Below are 17,557 nucleotides of genomic sequence, written 5' to 3'. Positions count from 1 at the left end.
CTGGGATTCAAATCCAAGCCACTGTACTAAACTATTCCTCTATTTTCTTTGAAATAGAACTTAAAGAATAAAGACAATGTTTAACTCCAGGGAATAAATTAGTAATGTTGGGGTTTCAGTATGGTATGAAGCAATGGAACATTTTTGTTGAGTTTGGAGTTGAAAGCAGCTCACAGCTGCCACCTTCAGCAGTATTTCTGTGCTAAAGATGGCAGAATGAAAGGGCCTAATTATCATCTGAGTCCTAGCCAGGTTTTTTCCTTCCAGATATGTCTGAGCCAAAAAATAATTGTTGGACATATAATGAAGTGCTTCCTGCAAATTATCAAATTGTCTTGTAATGAATGATAATATTTTTTTGAATGTCATTTTTGAAATAGCTTCTTTTGAATGAGTTTTCAAGGCATTTTCAAGTGCTGCATCTAGTTCTCACACTTACTTCCGCAGCCTGTAGGTAGATAGGACCATTATTATTCCCACCTTTCAGATGCAAATATGAGAAGTTAAATAACTTGCTCAAGGTTACATACATAAGGAGAGGCAGAATGATTCTCAAATGCAGACTTTCTGATTCCCAGCTTGTTCATTGCTTTTTTATTCATACATTCCACATATATTTATTTAAGAACCACTACATTTAAGGTACAGTTTGGGGCACTGTAGTGTGATAGAAAGTTGTATATGTCATAGATGTAAGACATTCACAAAAATAATTGTGATAAAATGTTACAAGAGAGATTCAAGTAAAGGGTTGTGGGAATTTCAGAGGAGGGAGAGAATTTATTTCTGAGTGGAAGGAAGAGGAAGATTCTGATATTTTTCTACTAAGCTCCAAATCGATCTTAAGAATTAATCGACATCAAAAACCCAGAGGGATTTTTTTTTTTTTTGGAAATTTTGCAGTATAATATTACATTACATGCAATAGAATAAACAGACCAGACTATCAAAGAAAATTCTGGACAGAATAGTGGGTAGCTCAATATATTATAATGCTACCCTCAGCTGGATTTAAGGAACTTTCCAGATTTCTATAAGCCCAAGGTAAGACCAGCACTCTCACCATGACAGCGCACTTCTCTGCTATTATAACCAAGAAAAAGGCTGCAAATGGAATCAGTGGCCTGCCCTTCTCCTGAGAAACCATCAGGACTAATGCCATTATGCCTCATTTACCTCTATCTCTTCCGGAAGTCCAAGAACCCAGGTCATCAAAGAACACACAGAAATATCACCACATATAAGGATCTGCATCCACTAATAATCTAAATCCTTCCACTCTGCTTTTCTGTCACTTATGTTCTTTTTTTGGCATCATCTTCCACATCCCTGGTCTCTCCTCTGAATCTTCATCTCTTTATCTTATGATCTATCTAAAACCTGACTCCTCCCTTTATCTTATGATCTATCTAAAAAAAGTCAAGGAAAGTAGTTGAAGCCCTCACAGGTGTTACCTGCTTTTTCTCACCCAGTCTCCGGACCCAAGAGATGATTGGTGCCCTCCTTATTTGCCATTGTTTTCCCAGATATTTTTTCTCTTCTATCTTCTCCCAAAACCCAAAAGTAGACAAAACTACTTTCCACGCCCCCTTCCTGCAATCATTCTTTGATCTTTCAGTCCTACGACTCATTGAAGCTTTTAGCACTTGGCTCATAGTTTTCTCTCTGTCACTATTTCTGTCATTGTCTTGGTGACTTCAACAATTATGTAGATGGTCCATTCCACAACCTGTCCTCTCACAGCCTTGACCTCTTTACTTAGAATGATGTCTTCAACCAACCCACCTCAGCCACTTACTCTAGACTCTAGGTCTAGAGTTAAACTCTTCTAGAGTTAACATCTTCAAATCTCATTTTCAAGTGCTCTATTCTTTAACAATCACTCCTGGCTTTCCAGCATAGTTATCCCAATACTCTAACCACAACATTTCTTTGACCCCACTGGGAACTTCAGTTCATTGCCCTTGCCCTTTTGCTTTTATATTGTACCTCTCATCCTTTATATTCTCTTTAACTAGACTAAGTTCCATGCTTCATCACTCCCTTGCATACAACCTAAACACCCTTTCCCCTTTCTAAGAGTCACCTGGCAAAACCACAGCCCAGGTCAAATACAGCTCTCTGCCTCCTCTTTTCCTGTGGCCAGGGTAGGGAAAATCTATTACTGCAAGAACTCACCCTAAATTTACAACCACAAAACTCAAGTGGACCCTTAGCACTGCTCAGCCAATCTTCATCTCTCTAGTCAATTTTCTTTCCCACTCTTTGAGAAGATTATTTCACACCTTCTGTCTCTTTGAACCTGTTCTCTTTTCACTCATAACTGATGATCTCACTTCCTATTTCACTGAGAAATAAGAACAATTAGAAGAGAAAAATGCTCTTCTCCTGGTAAATGGGATAAACTTCCCTAGTTCCTATCAATGTTTTTGTACTGGATCTCATCGCCTGTAACCTACTCAAGAACTCCGGTCTTCTACTTATCTCCTGAATCTTCAGTTTCCCCTTTTCTATCAGTAAGCAGACATGGTGGGAAATCTCTTGTTAGAAAAGAACCCCTCATTCATCCTCCAGGGAATGAGGAAATTATCTGACTGGTGAATAGAGGAGCTCAGCTCAGCTCCTTCTTCTCTCTTTCCTCTTTAGGCTCCACCTGCCTAAAGAAAGCCCACATTTTATTCCTTTCCTTAAAGTTATGTTTTACAAGGGCAGACTCCAGTGGGGAAGGTCTACAGTTGTTCAGTGCTGCCAGGAACTGGGCAGGTAATTCTGCCTAATTTTGTGTAAAATATTATCAATTGCATTTGGCTGATTGACTTAATCCACGTGCCCTAACAGTTTTGTCAGTAATGAAAGTAGTATTCTTATCTTTGACTGCCTGTTTCCTATATTTCATAGATTCAGAATTTGGGCAGATATGAAAGGGATGTTTTCTTTTGGGTTCTCTGAAACTCCAACATCTCCCATCTTATAAAATATTCCCTAGAGCTTGTCTTTCTCCATCTCTCACCTGATTATTAGAAATGCCCTCCATTAAAGCCAAGCACCCCAGGACTTCCCTGGTGGCACGGTGGTTAAGAATCTGCCTGCCAATCCAGGGGACACGGATTCGATCCCTGGTCTGGGAAGATCCCACATGCCGCAGAGCAACTAAGCCTGTGTGCCACAACTACTGAGCCTGTGCTCTAGAGCCTGCGCTCTAGAGCCTGTGAGCCACAACTACTGACCCCACATGCCACAACTACTGAAGCCCGCATGCCTAGAGCCTGTGCTCAGCAACAAGAAAAGCCACTGAAATGAGTAGCCCACACACCGCAATGAAGAGTAGCCCCCGCTCGCAGCTAGAGAAAGCCTGCAATGCAGCCATGAAGACCCAACGCAGCCAAAAATTAAAAAAAAAAAAAAAAAAAAGCCAAACACCCCAAGAAATTTGCTCTAACTCTCTGTCAACTTGTCCTTACCTCCTCTTACCTCTTCAGACTTTCAATCCCAACATACCACGAAAAAACTACTCTGTCAAGACCACTAAAAACTTACATCTTGCCAAATCCAATGGTCAGTTCTCAGCAGTGAATTACTCAACCTCTCAACCTCATTTGCCGTAGCTGATTACTCTTCCTTAAAGTGCTTTTTCCCCCGCCTCTTGGCTTCCTGAATACCAGACTTTGTTCTTGGAAACCACTGAGGTAGGTTTTCATCCTACTTAACTAGTTAGCTCACTGGCCAGTTCCTCTTCAGTTTCCATTTTCCCTCTCCCACCATCGCATCATAACTTTCAAACTATTATTCCCTGATTGTTCTTAACCCTCCTCCACTGCATTTTTCCCACCGTCAGCCAGCAAGTCACTTTGTGACTTCAGTAATGGCCTTTCCTATTGTCTTTTTTTTCAGAGATTCACTTTCAGTGTTGTCACAGAAGACTCCTTTTTCTTTCAGCCCTAACTTAAATCTGGCTCTCCTCTGAATATATAAATATATTTGTAGCTCTTTTTCTACACCCTGTGTACTTCAGGATGGGGAGGGAATAACTAGCATTCTTTCACTTTGTGTTTGCTGCTTTCAAACCACTGCTTTTCCATTCATAGGTAAAATGGAAGGAGCTTCCTTTGAAGTTCCTTCTGTCTGGCCTCACCACTCTCTGTATTACTTTCTACCCTCCTCCAGGTCTCTCAACCTCCTTCACTGGCACCAGACTCTCCTTTGAGGGATCATCTTGCTTATTTCCCAATACACTGGAATAACTGCCTCAGGACCTTTGCTTATGCTATTCCCTTTTCCTGAATCACTCTCCACCCAGATTTCCACATGGCTGCCAGGTAATTTTCATCTTCTCAGTGAGGCTTTCCATGACATCCTTTTTAAAATATAAGCCTCTCAATAAGCACTGCTTTGTGTTTATTCAAAGCTCTTCTTCCATCTGACATAGTACAACTTTTACCTTATTTTTGTCTGTTTTGTTTCTTTAAAACAGTACCTAGCTCATGGTAAGCCCTCCTATATTTGTTTAACAAAGAAACAAATGAGTGAATAATTGAATCCTCCTGGGTGAATTCAATATACATCTAGCTGGCCCATTCCTGGCTTTGCCTGGGTCTCTTGAACTCCATGGCTGTCACTTGACTCACCTTCAGCCACCACCTGCCAACTTGCTCCATCTCAGAGTCCATGACCTCATATTCTCCCAGTTTTGTATGTTGTTAGACCCTCATCTCTTACCAGACACATAACCTTTTTGGAGAGCATTTTGGCAACATATATAAAGAGAACTAAAAATATTTTTTGAAAAATTTTTAATACATTTTATTTATAAGATTCTATTTATGAAAATATATCTTAAGGGGAGAATCTGAGGAAAAATATATGCAAAGACAATTTTAATTTGAATCTTAACATAGAAATTTTAATTTGAAACAAATCTAAATATTCATTAATTGGAGGGTATATAAATTATATATATTTATATATATACTCAAAAACACGATTAGATAAGTAGTTACTGACATGGAAAAATGTGTTATTTCAAGAAAGGTAAAAAAAATCCCAGGTTATAAGATAGTAGGTATATTATTATCCCATTTTTATTGTTTATGAAATAATACATATTAAATAGCATATACAAATGAATCAGTCCACAGAGAAGTAGTGGTCTCAAAACGTGGTATTATTTCCTTGCTTCTTCCCTATTGGACTCAGACTGGTGGAAGGAGGAGAAGTAGGGGTGCTGGGTGAGACTTTCTAAGTTCAGAAATAAGAACACAGATCAGAAAAAACAAGATTGATTTGGTTGATTATATAATAGCTTCTTTATGTTCATATAGATAGAAGTTTCATATCTACGTATATGAAGCTGTGAAGCACTTTCAGTAAATGTGACATAATTATATAAATACATCATTCAAATTAATAAGAAAGTCGCTAAGCCAAAACTAAGTAACACATATGATAGCCAATTTTTAAAGAAGAAATATAACTGGCAAAAATCGTAAAAGATTATTCAAGCTTGCTAGAAATGAAATGTCAGTTAAAATTGTAATGATGTAATCTCCCCGTTAAAATACTAAATTAGTAGAATATAGGTGTAACTATGTACATACATGTATATATGATGTACCTGTATAAATATAAGCATGTATATACACATGTATGTCCTTTCTCTCTCTCTCTCTCTCTCTCTCTCTCTCTCTCTTTCTTTCTGCTCTGTTAGGTTAAAAGTTCTACGAGGGATAAAACTATTTTGTGTGATTGACTACCTTATCCCAAATACTCAGCTCAGTGTTTTTAACTTAGTATTAACAGATATTAATCTCTTGACTGTACAAACGCCAATGAAATTGGGGTGAAACTGGTGTACACTTCCTATAATTGTGTCTTGCCAGTTTAAAAAGCCATTTCAGAATTCTTAGTATTTTATCTTTTTAACTTTTCTAGTTTCTGAACATAATCAAGTGTGTAGATTGATGCAATCTTTAAAAAAATTAATTTTTCTGATTCTAGTTTTTTAAATTATGCTCTTTCTGTTCTTTATTTAGCAGTGTAATCTACTTATTTACATCATGTTTTAGTGCAACTTACAAGAAAAATAACATGCCAGAGAAAATTGCATTGTAAATGTAAAAATGTAAATCAAATAAAAATCCCATTACAAGTCTCTGGTGAAGCTACCTCTAACATCAGTTACAGGGCAAAATATAGCCTAAGCAACCACTGCCTTGTTATGCAGACTATAAAATGCATTTTAAAAGTCTACAAAAGGTCAAGGTCTTTCTCTTTTTTTCCAATCATGTTGGGTAAATAGCAGGGCATTAGAATGAAAAACTATTAAGATTATGCTCTTTACTCTGGGATTGAAAGCTATGAAATATTGACAACACACATAACTCTAAAAGTGCTAGTCTTTCTTTTCAGCATTGATATCTGAGTGATTTGGGTTGAAAATATGCATAGATATATTGCAGTTCATTTGCAAATTGAAAGGGCAGATTTTAGAGAGAAAGCTACAAAATGGGCACCTGGGTATTGTGACCTGAGGGGTCCCACTCAAGCCAACGATAGAAATGCATGCCTTTGGGCAAATAAACATCTACCTTTGAAATCCTATGAGAAAGCAGATCTGGAGAAATACTACCAAAATGTGGCTTCTTGGGCATTTTTCCATCATAAACTTTCCACTGCCCTCCTTCTTCCTTCACACTAAGGATGAAAGGTGCTTCTTAATTCCCAACAGTGACCTAGATGGGTGGGAATGAGGGGGTAGGAGGGAGGGAGACGCAAGAGGGAGGAGATATGGGGATGTATGTATACGTATAACTGATTCACTTCGTTGTACAGCAGAAACTAACACAACATTGTAAAGCAGCTATACCCCAACTTAAAAAAAAAATACTAGCCTTTCTACCTATTGCCTTTGAAAAGCAGACTAGTATAAGGGAGAAAACCACTAGAGTAGGATTTAGGAAAATAGTGTCCAGATCCCAACTCAGTTATATATCAACTCAATCAAGTGATTAAATTATGTGAAACCTTAGATTAAGGCATTAACTTATTAAACCTCAGATTACTCATCTATGTAACAAAGCTAATAATATCGGTTCCATCTGCCTCCCAGGGTGGTGACGTCAGTTCCGGTAGCATGCACACTGTTTCTCTTTCTGCACCTTTTTTCACCCTTATCCACAGGATTTTAGATTTGACCTCAAAGTCAAGTCCTCCTCAACAAGCTAGCAATCCATCATTTACCCTTTAGTTAAAAATAACATAGACATCTGCTTTCTTAAGAGTATGTTGAGATCATGGCATGGAAGGATTGAAAGTGATTGAAAGTTTTAATTCATAGGGGAGATAGAAGTCATTTTGAAATATAAGGTATCACCCAAAGTAAGACTTAAAGGCCCTCTGTGGTTGATTTTCTCTGTTTCCTTCACTCATCTCTCAACAACGTACGCATGACTCTCTAACTGATGTCTGCAGGCCTGGCCCTCTCCTAAGCTTTGGACTTCAACGCATCTGGCCATCTTATAGGCACCTACACAGGTCCCCATCTGTCTGAGCTCATCAGTTCCCGTGTGCATTGCCACCAAACCTTTCTCAGTCCGTGGACATATCACTCTAGCCACTGCCCAAGTCAGAAAACTCAGAGTTATCTTGCATTCCAATCTCTCTCGACACTCTTATTTCATGATCAACCAATCCTGTTAATTCTTCCTGAACCATCTCTCCAAGCAGCCCCTTTACTCTCTTCCCTTCACTGCCACTTCCCTACTTCAGATTCTCGTCATCCCATGCCCAATCTATTGAACTAACCACATATCCAGATTTCTCCTCCTCCTGTTTTCCATCCTGCTGTCATAGTGCTCTTTCTTAAAAACAACATTGTCCTGCTTTAAAGTATTCAGAGACCCGCCACTGTCTAGAGAGGCCATACTTTTTAATATGGCCTTCAGAACACTCAAACCTCCCAATTCGGCTTCCTCCTGGCCCCTCTGCCCCCTCCCAGTCTCATTTATCCTACACTTTAACCTTCTTGGCTGCCTTCTGTCTTCCCGGAGTGCCTTCTACCCTGTCCTAACCCTAGACCTTTGCTCATTCTGTTCCCTGGGTCTGTTCCTTCCCTGATGGAAATGTCATCTCATTTGAAAAGACCCACCTGGACTCTATACACCTCCCAACCCTAAGCTTTAACTCTCAAACTTTGGTTCCCCTTCCATGTGGTACCCACAGCATACCTATACCTTTATTCTTCAATTTACAGCCTGGCACACTTTTTTTTGTCTATGTTTGTCTCTCCACAAGACTCTGAGCTCCCAAGTGGCATGGGTTGCTTCTTATTCAGCTCCATATGTCTAGTGATTGGCCACAAAGCTTGGATTCCATTGAGTATTCAACACATGTGTGAATGACAAATGAGGGGACAATGCATGAAGAGTTCCTGGGCAGCCAAGCCAGCATGGGAGTTCCAGGTGGCATGGGCAGGACCGGACGGGGAGAAGAAAGGAGAAATTAGGAAAATACTGATGGCAAACTTGCCTTGAAATTTGTGGAAGAAGCCAAGCACAAATTCAGAGAGAAAATGTCGAAACCGCTCTCTCCCTTTTGTGACTCCCCATGCAAAGTTAATCCCACAGCAGGTCTTCTCAGCAAGGCACCCTCAATAGCTGCCTCTGTAATAGATAATGATACCAGGAAGCTACAAATGGGATTCCTGGCGAGAGACCTGGGCCTCTGCCTGCCTGGGAGCTTGCCCCAGGATGAGCCACCTGACTGCCAGGTAAAAATAGAAGAATCTCAACTTCTGTGTTTTCTCACTCTCTTCACAGATCTCCTAGGGCCTATCTCTTTTCATCTTTACACAGCTTGACACCTCCGTTTGGCAAACCACTGCTAGGCCTTAGCATCAAACTCCACTGGAGTTACAACACCGTACTTGCAAAGGCTTGAATGAATTTCTTTGCACTCCCTGTCTCTAGGGCAAATGTTCTAATTCCCTTTGATTGATGGAGAAAGCAGGGAGATTACTGAGGGGCCTGGTCAAGGAGATAGAGGACCAGCTCTAAATGTTCATTTAAATATGCTGACAGCAAAGCCAGGTGAGAGCTGAAAGTGGGTACATTTCTGCTCACAGCTCTTAAGTTCTGCTTCCTTTTCCTGGGATGTAAGACTGTGAAAGGAGAGTTGGTAAGGCCCTCTCAAACAGGCATTGCTCAAGGGCATAGAGCATTTTCTTCATTTCTAATTATAACCAGAAGAACAAAAAGTCTTGGCTTCAACGCTCCCATCAGGAAAAAATTGTTTCCAGCTTATAGATGAGGCCCCTTGAGTGGCCTGGGAAAGGCAACCCAGGCGGCTCTGAGCATCATCACACACCCGTTCTCTCAAGGCCCCTTCCTGCCCTGCTAACACACCGCTGGCTGAAAGTGATCATTTATACAGTTTCTGGGCACCATCCCAGGGCATTGCACAAGAAAACTCATCACTCTCCCTGTGATGTTGGGTTTCAGAGTTCCAGAAAACTTCACTGTCACTTCTACTTTTCATCATGCATCGCCTATTTTTCATAGATGCCCCCAAACCAAAGAGGCCAAAGAAATATTGATATTGGCCACCAAAGGCTCCTAGAGAAAAGGCAAATCACACGGACCCAGCCTTTAGACTGATTCAGGTTAAACTTGTGAGCAACCTCTCTTCTCTCTCTTTCTCTCTCTCTCTCTCTTTTCTCCCTGTCTCTCCTCTGGGTCAGACAATTGAATCTTAGCACTGGCCTTTACTGAGATTATTTGTTCTTTTCTATAGGGTTCCAAGCTCAACCCTCAACTCCGGCCAAATCCCCGCTCTTAGCAACCACTGGGACCTTGTTAAACTAGTGTACAGTTCCTTGGATTACTTCCCAGGACCTTTTGAACACAGTTTTCTCCCTAGGCCCTCTCGATCTCTCAAGTCCCCCTTCAGTACTTTCTCTCCTCTCCCCTCTCTTGGCCACACTTAAACATCAGCTGCTGACTTCCTGGCCACCCGCTGTAGCTCATTTTCCTGCATTTATCTCATCCTGTTCCCTGATCCTTTCTTTTAAGCATCTCTCCCACTTCAGGGACTCACTACCTGACATTGCTATTTCCTCTCTTATTGTCCTCTTGTCTCAATCATTGATGACACATTGTATCTATTAATAATCATGTCTAAAACGTTATAGTCAACTGTTTCTATCTACCCAGAGAATCAGAGTACGTATGCAATGAATATTGAATTGGAAAAGAAGGCAATTTTCATTATAATCTTTTATTATTTTTTAAGGTTTATATTGTACTATTTGATCCTTTTCTGAGATGGCGTAAGAGGGTGTGGAACCAGGGAGCTTACTTAGACTAGAAGCCTGAGAATTATAGTATAGAAAAATCTGTTTTCCATCATATACAGATATTATTTAATTGATGATTATTAAGTGTTAAATAGGAACAAAACATAGATTTCCTTACAATGTTCATACTCCATAAGAAAATTTGATGAACCCCATAATGGAATAGGGTTTTGATTTTATTTTTTATGTGTTATTTTTTACCGTATTTATTGTTTCATTACTGTTTTTTTTTTTAACTCAAGTTTTGTGTTTCCTGGTTCATTGTCTCTCCTCCCTTGCTTTCTTCTTGGCAGATGTGAAGGTTGAGAGAACATTCTGGGTGGATTGTGTGACTTACATGATATCTCCTATGGTTTTTGTGACAGGATAGGCACTCAGAATGGGGGAACACTTTAAAAATTCCACAAATTTTCTTTCCATATAAATGTATAATGAAGAAAGAGCAATAGAGAGACTCATACACAAAGAGGACTGTGTACCCAGAGGGTATCTAAGACATTTCCTTAGAGCTTAATATAGAATATCACCTGCCTTTCAATGAATTGTTTATAGGAAAGCTTCCTCTTGAAGTAGACCTTAAAATTGGTGTTATGAGGATAAAGAAAAAAAAAAAAGATAAAACCAAGCATGGTTCAAGAGTGTGTGTCCTGGAAATGTTCAAGGAGTAGACAACTTGTGATGATTTAAAGCATATGTTTTTTCATGAGAAAACTAATACATGGTTATTGTAGAGAATGTTGAGACGAAAGAAAGAAAGAAAGAAGGAAGGAAGGAAGGAAGGAAGGAGGGAGGGAAGGAAGGAAGGAAGGAAGGAAAGAAAGAAAGAAAAGAAAGAAAGAAAGAAAGAAAGAAAAGAAAGAAAGAAAGAAAGAAAGGAGAAAGAAAGAAAGGAGAAAGAAATTAAGAAAGAAAGCTAGCATCTTTGTGCATAAATCTTTATCCAAAATTTCAAACTTGTTTTTTTTTAGGATAGATTCCTGAAGGTGAATAAATTGAGCCAGAGTGCTGGAACATCTGTAAGACTCTTGACATATTTTGACAAATTGCTTTTCCAGGAGGTGGTATCAATTTACACTCCCACCAGGAGCGTATGACTGTATCTCACCTCACCTTTGCCAGAATAAGATAATTTTCAAAATCTTTGTTAATTGGATAAGTAAGAAATAGCATTCTTTCTTGGCTATACTTTGTATTACTTTATTTCTAGAGAAGTTGAAGGTTTTTCATTTTTATAAGCTCATTAGAAAATAAGATTTTTTTAAAAAAGAAAATCATGTGCAAATTGAGACTCTTGTTAACCTCTCTTATTGTTTTGCAAGTGTTGATAATAGTTTCAATGGATGATACAAAGGTCCTCCAAATAGAAATGGTAACTGTTAAATAAGCCCATGCTGATAGAAGTAGAGCCATTAGCAGTATGTATGCTTACACAACACCCTGTTTTGGAAGGGAACTAAAAGACTGGATTCAGTCTCTCCAAGTGTCTTAGATTGGATTCTTCAGAATCAGCCCCTGAGGGTTCATGTGAAAATGATTTATTAAGAAGTATTTCCAATAAAAGACAACAAGGCAACAGGGAAGTGGGCCTGGGACAGAAAAGAGGCCAAACAGATGCGAGATATCAAGCAAAGTCGAATGGAAGGTAACTATAGTATAGATGGGCTTGCTCTGCAGCCATACCTCACAGCCACCCAATCAGGGGCCTAAGGAGCTGGAGTATTTATTTATTCCTCCCCATTCTCAGTCGTTGTTGAAGGTGCTCAGGGAAAGAACATAGACTTTTCCAGGCACTACTGACTCTCCACCCTCCATGCCTTTAGGCAGTGTGGGTTTCAGCAGCCTGAGGGCAGCCCTCTGTCAAAGAGATGCAGCAAAGAGATGCTGGCTACTGGAAGTGAAAACACACGGGAAGGCAGTGGTGCACAAAATGGTAAGAGGGATTTGAGGGTATCAGGGAGGAACACAGGATAGCATCTTCAACCCCGGGCATCCTGGGACTAAATACTGTTATGGAGAATAACTTACTTGACTGCCTTAGGCAAAGTCAATTACAGTTTGTTAAACCTAAATGGACCTATGTTTTCCTGCCAATGGTGAGCCATAAAATGTGGAGAAGAAACAGTAAAGTAAAATCTTGTTCCTGTTTGTGTGTGTTGCTTGATGAGTGGGTGGGTAACTTGAAAAAAGAAACCCAGTGGAAGAAGAGTCTAAGAGGATGGAGGGAAAATGTGAAAGAAAAAAGAAAACTGATGGTAAAAAGAGAAGTGGGATCTGAAGGCCACTGATTGGGAAATGAATTAGGAGGCTGGGTGGCCAAAAGCAAACCTGGAAAGGGAGCCAAATAAGGAGTGGACACAGGCTATATCCCGGTGGCCACAGCAGGGTTTGGAGTTTCTTGGTAATATTTTCTGTTTGACTTGAAAAGAAAATATAGATATTGACTTAAGAAATTAAATAATGTATATATTTGGAACATTCACAAAAAGATTTGAATATTTTGTGTATTAAAATGTTAATATTTCATTAGGTTTATGCAAAACATAGATCCCCTAACATGATAAATAACTGGATATAATAAGAGAGAGGGAATTTCCTGGGATTGGCCACTCAATCTCCATTTCACCCTCCTTCTATTTGAATAGATTGGAAATCTAAAAAGCAAACAAACTCTAAGGAACAAAACAAAACACATTTACATGAACCAAAAACATCTACCAAAACTTTTCAAGCTAGAGCCCTGGATGAATGAGTTTCTGCCCAAGAGATGCACTTGTGTGACTTAGAAAACAGAAGTAAGAAACACAGGATCAGCTTCAGGTTGTTGCCATCGGTTAGGAAGATTGTGGTCTATCTGTGGCAATTTCTGGAATTTATTCTCCAGCTTCCTGGCTGTTGAGAAACAGTGGTGGTAGCAGCAACTCTCTTGTTTTGACTCCCTGATATGTGGATAACGTTTTTAGGTGTCCTTTCAAGGTTTCAAGGTGCCTAGACACTGCTGTGGAAAGGGTGGCAGCTCTGGGCTCCAAGCAGCGCGATCCCACAGCAGCCCCAGTCCTGCATGTCTCCAGAAATCATTCCCAAAGGCTCAGGCTAGAATCTGCTGCTGCATCCTCCAACGAACCTGTAAGTATCCAATTACCTAAATACCCACTGTTTAAAATACCTGGAGTGGTTTGCTTTTTACACTGAGCGCTGGCTGACCCGGGAGTGCACACAACGCCCCAGCCCCACCCTGTGCCATTTTTAAATAATAAAAGGAGCAGTGATTCTCTTCCTCTTTCCTCTCTGCCCCCTCCCTTCACATCCCTTCTCTTTCTAAACACTTCAATCCAAAAGCCATTATAAGCATCCCACAGGGTAGGAGGAGTCCTAGTGTGGCATTGTAGCCCATTTAGGGTGAGGAGGGCATCCAATGGGAGGGTGGCGGAAGCGGTGGTGTAGGCCATCAAAGCCACAGCAGGATAGGGAGTTTCCTGTGCAGAGGTATCAGAGACTCAGTGAGGTGAGGAAGTCATGCTTTTGGGTGTGTGTGGTGCCGGATGTCAGAGCCTGAAAAGAGTAAGGACACTGTCTATGTGTGTGCATGGCTGGGACAGGACGAGCCAGTACTGGTGGTTGGACAGAGTGAGAAGAGCATCTGCAGGGCGGCAGCATCAGCGGTGGCCTGATACGGGGTTGTTGGAGCCTGAGACAGGAGGAGGACATCTGTGTGAGTGAGGGGTGTGTGAGGGGGAAGAGGCGGGTACAGCCCAGCACGTGGAGTCAGAGCCTGAATGGGATAAAGAAGGCATCCACGCAGCAGAGGGGAGTTAATCCAGCAGCAACAGGATGTTAGATACAGACAGGGGGATTGAGCAAATAACTAAATGTTTTAAAGATGATAGGAGCAAGATTTCTCATTGTCAGAGAAGGTAGTTGCAAATACGAAAAGAGAAAAAAATTAGAATGAACCCGATGGTGTTAGATTGGAATTGGAGATATTGATGTGAAATCATAGTTTTTGATAGATATATATACAAATTGGATGTAAAGGTGTGACATGCAGATATTCTCTAGCTCTAGTCACAAAGAGAGTCTGAGAGCAGCCCAATAGCAATAAACACAGCAGATGTCTAGATCTTGGAAACTAAATGCCATTCTCCACTCAAAAGGATCCCTGAAGAAGCCCCAGAAATGGGACAGAGAAAGTATAAGTAATCCTGGAACACTGCATTGTGCCAGAAAGTACTGATGTGCCCGATGAATGATGGGGACATGTCAAAGGACACAGAACATAGCCTGAGGGACTCCCATTGAACAAAGCTAGGACAATTTGAGCATCTCAATAAATTATGATTATAATGGAATATAAACCACTGAATAGAAGAGGCATCTGTGAGTCCATGCTGATATCAGTAAGCCAATGAACAGGTTGAAAGTTTGATGAAGAGTAGAAATCAAGGCTCAAAGTAACTTCCTACAAAATACTTACTAAATACAAAGGAAAAAGGTAAATTTGCAGTGGAGAAGCTGGCAGACACTGGAACTGGCAGACAACTGATCAGCTGATTATCACTTGACCATCAGTAATGTGATGTTAAATCATGTTGCTCCCTAATTGAAATCATGTGCCACCTAATAGGATGCAGTGAAAAGAACCTAGCATCACTGTGTTGTCATTCCTGTCAAAACCAAAGATGCATAATCGGAATCTAATCATACAGAATCCTCTAACAATCCCAAATTGAGGGCCGGTCTACAAAATAACTGGTCTGTAATTTTAAATGTCCAAGTTATAAAAGACTGAACAGATGTTTCAAATTAAAGAACACTAATGACACATGATAACTAAATGCAACTTGTGATTTCAGGCTGGTTTATTTTGCTATAAAGGACATTCCTGTGACAGCAGGTGAGACTGGAATGGATCTGAGAATAAGATGGTGCTAGGTATCAATGTTACTTTCCTTTTTTTTTTTACTTTCCTGGTTTTGATGGTTGTATCGAGTCACATAGGAGAAGGTCCTTATTTGTAAGAATTAGATCCTAAAGCATTCAGGAGTGATGGGGCATCATGTTAACAAGTTACTCTTCAGTGGTTCAGAAAAAACCATTCTTGTGCTGTTCTTGAACTTTTTCTGAACATCCGAGGTTGTTTCACACGTACACAAAAATAAACAAACAAACAAACCCCAGTTGTTTAGAGTATCGTGATCTAGACTCTCAAAGAAGGAAAGGTACCAAGGAAGGCACAGGGTCACGGAGGCACAGAGAAATAAAGAGAAGAATTTCTTCATCCTTGGGTAATGGCAGTGAAGTGGCCAGAAGCCAACATGGAGGCCTCCATTCAGGGGGCCTCAGTAGGGGTCTCTGAAAGGATAATACAGCACAGAACTGGACAGTGCGTGGGGCTAGGATTTACTGCTGGTTAGACCCACTGAGTCTGACTCTGGTGGGGGCGTCAGCGAGTGTTTTAATCACTAAAGCAAGGTCCTGTTGTCACCACTCATCACATCCCAGTACCTCTGAGAAGAGCTCCCCCATCCTTGTCACCTTGGCAGTGCCACGTGCAGTGCAGACCCCACAGAGGCCACCTTCAACCTTGACTCATGGTGGGCAATGCAGGTCTGACACCTGCTCAGAAGGAGCCTCCATCATTCTTACTTGACTCATTCTTTCTTTGCTCATGACCTTCACTGCAAAATTTTTTGTCTTGTTCTGGTTCACATTCTGCCTCATCCCTGTGGCTCTGGACCTCTTGCCACTCCTGCCTGCAGCCTTAGTCTCTGTCTTTGCTGTATTTCTGGTCCTGATTGCTCTAGGAACAAACCTGGTTAAGAGTCACATGCTAGGCAAAGAGATTGGCCTTCCTCTTTGAATGCCTCTTCCCGTTGAGGGAAACCAGAGCAAGTATCTCTGCTGGAAGGGGTCCAAGAGATCCTTTAGCCCAATTCCATCATTTCACAGATGAGAAGCCGCAGCCTAGAGAGGCTACCTGATGTACCGGTGGTGACAGAGCCAGGAGCAAAGCCCAGGTTTTTAGTCTCTTGGGTCAGTGTACAGACTACAGGCTGTATTGGGGTGGAGATGGTGGTGGCAGAATTTAAAAAATAAAAGTGGAAAAATAGAAAAGGCCCTCTTAAAGGAGGCAGAGAATTCAAGTCCAAAGCTTGTCAATTTGATCTAGCAATGAATAAGGAGTCACTACAGAGGGATGATGTATTTGAGATGGTTTATGGCATTGATTTAACACAGGGTTTCTCAACTGGTATTACTGCTACCTGGGACTGGATAATTCTTTATTGCGAGGGCTGCCTAGTGCACTGTAGGCTGTTTAGCTGCATCCCTGGCCTCTATCCATTAGATGCAATAGCACCTCCCCAGTCTTGACTCTCAAAAATGTCTCCAACCTTGCCAAATATCCACTGGGGTAAAAAATCACCCCTAGTTGAGAACCACTGGTTTAATGCATGGATTGGAACCAAGGTGCCCTGGAGAAAGGAAGCCAGTAGGAGGTTACTAGAGTTTCAGTTCACTGAGGTGGTGCAGCCAGTGGTTTCAGATGTCTGCTTCAGGAGGCAGACCGCCTGCTTTACATCAAGACCAAACACCAGCTATGTGGTTGCTCCTGGGCTCGCTAACATGGCAGTGATATTAATACCTATCTTTTAGGGTTGTCGTGAAAGTGTATCTAAAAAACACTGATAGCAGGGCTGGCAAATAGGTAGATGTTGGATGTGTGAGGAGAAATGGAGGGAAAACGAATAAGCCTTGACTGAGTATGTGACCCGAGAACCAAGCCCTGCAGTGATGTCAGGGTGATGCCCCCCCACCCCCCAGGGTATTGCACCAGGTGCTGTGAGCAACGCATCTAGACCATTCTAAGTGGTCTATTGACTAATGTATTTGCTGGCTAAGGATTTGATGACTGATTGGTAAATTCGAATTGTGGGCATTTTAGTTTCTACTGAAAGGCTGACAGGTCAAATTTTAGTAAACTTCATGTTGTATGAAAATAGATGAATCAAAGGAAAGAAATCCAGTCTTATCTTTGTTTCAAACACGAAAATAGGTATGGAGGTACATATTTATTTCAAGTGAAAAGAAAAATCACAACAATTGCCTGAAGCCCTGGCAATTCAGGACCCGTTCTTCTGTGATCTCTTCGGGCAATTTGCCAGAAAGCCTTACACAGAAATGGTTCCTAGTGCCACCTGCCTTCCACTCGCC

General features: G+C 40.8%; 1 long non-coding RNA gene across 1 annotated transcript in view; it reads left to right on the top strand.

The window, feature by feature from the left end:
* Positions 1-13,463, top strand: part of LOC137230749 (uncharacterized) — a 139,064-nt gene extending 125,601 nt beyond the window's left edge. Inside the window, exons 5-6 of the long non-coding RNA XR_010946248.1 lie at positions 12,169-12,278; positions 13,309-13,463. This is a non-coding gene — a long non-coding RNA (uncharacterized lncRNA). The remainder of the gene's footprint in view (positions 1-12,168; positions 12,279-13,308) is intronic.
* Positions 13,464-17,557: the final 4,094 nt, after the last annotated feature.

The sequence above is a fragment of the Pseudorca crassidens genome, chromosome 1 (assembly GCF_039906515.1).
Source record: "Pseudorca crassidens isolate mPseCra1 chromosome 1, mPseCra1.hap1, whole genome shotgun sequence".
In the NCBI taxonomy this organism is placed as follows: Eukaryota; Metazoa; Chordata; class Mammalia; order Artiodactyla; family Delphinidae; genus Pseudorca; species Pseudorca crassidens.
The sequence above is the reverse complement of the archived record's forward strand: the minus strand, read 5'-3'. Positions and strand labels throughout refer to the sequence as shown.